This window comes from Geospiza fortis, unplaced genomic scaffold (assembly GCF_000277835.1).
Source record: "Geospiza fortis unplaced genomic scaffold, GeoFor_1.0 scaffold106, whole genome shotgun sequence".
NCBI classification, from domain to species: domain Eukaryota; kingdom Metazoa; phylum Chordata; class Aves; order Passeriformes; family Thraupidae; genus Geospiza; species Geospiza fortis.
In genome coordinates this window covers 2304885-2306150 of record NW_005054377.1, presented here as the reverse complement: position 1 = coordinate 2306150, position 1266 = coordinate 2304885, and the positions used below count along the sequence as shown (strand labels likewise).

The 1266-nt window shown below is 53.4% G+C and overlaps 1 protein-coding gene across 1 annotated transcript in view; it reads right to left on the bottom strand.

The window, feature by feature from the left end:
• CTSB (cathepsin B) overlaps positions 1-10 on the bottom strand; it is a 6975-nt gene extending 6965 nt beyond the window's left edge. The window contains exon 1 of the mRNA XM_031060247.1: positions 1-10. This exon is cut by the window's left edge and continues 161 nt beyond it. The gene's annotated coding sequence lies outside the window, so the exon portion shown is untranslated.
• Between the last annotated feature and the right edge of the window lie 1256 nt (positions 11-1266).

Genomic DNA, 1266 nt, shown 5'->3' with positions numbered 1-1266 from the left:
GAACAGGACACCCCACCTGCAGCCAGATTGGAGCAGTGTTGAGACATTCCCAAGGTGGGCTCAGTTGCAGCAACACGTGGCAGGATAAAATGTGTGGCTGCACCAGATCCCTGCAGATCCCCAATTGCCCCAAAGGTCAGGAGAGAGACACAGGAACAGAGCACCAACCTCCCCCCTCCTGCAGCTCTGGAGAAATCAGACAAGGCAACCTTGTTTGTTGACCACTGCAGGATTAGCAGCAGCAGGAAAATACCTTTTGAAGCAGATCCAAGGGATTTAGAGGGTATTAAAACCTGTGTTTACTTCCCCAACAACGGAGAATAAGGACCAGGAGAAGGAACAAGTGACAGCCCATCTCCACACCAAACTTCAGGCATGGGATTTGATAAGCCCTGCTCTTCCCTTTAAGGATATTACTCCAAATTACATTTTTAAGATCCTCATTTTGGCCAACCCCCTGCCCTGGGGGTGTCACAGCCCCTGGTGTGACCCCCTGTCCATGCACAGGGGAGTCAGCATGCACCAGAGATGCTCCTGTCCTCTGCTCCCCTCCCACTGGGGCTTTTCCCCAGGGAGGTGCAGGGAATGAGGAAAGCCCCAATTTGGGTATCAGAGACACAGAGGAAGAGCAGGAAAGAAAGGACCACAGCCTCCCATGCAGGAGCACAAGCACCATGTAGCCCACAGACACCCCAGGGCTCTGTGATTTCCCTTTAACCTAATTCACATCGAATTGCCCAACTTCAAATTTACCCCCATCGCCAGCAGCCACTTGTTCCACGTCCCCAAGCCTGACTCAGACACAACACCAGCTCCTTTATCTCTGCAAACACACCAGGGCACCCTCCTCCTCCAAACCCTCCCACCAGCCTCACACCCACCCCAAGCCTGGTGAGCACCCCAAGCCCTCAGATCCTCCCCAGCAGAGACACTCAGGCTTTAATCCCTGCTCAGCTCAGCCAGCTGAAGGTGTAATCACCTTTGCAAGCCCGGCTTTAAACTGGACACACAGCTCCTGCCAGTGCAGCAGAGCTGGATGAGCAGGGGATGGGGATGGAGCCACACTCACACCTCCCTACTGGCTGCTTCCACCCACTCCCAGCCAAGTTTAGCCTTTCCAGAGAAGAAAACCCAGCAGGAGTGTCCTACTTTCTGCCAGCAGTGAGCCCAGGCGGCTGCAGCTCACTGTATAAAAGGGCTTTTTTCTCTTTTCCCACTCCTCCTTCCACCATTTATTTATTTTGTTACCCCTGCTTTGTGCTTTCA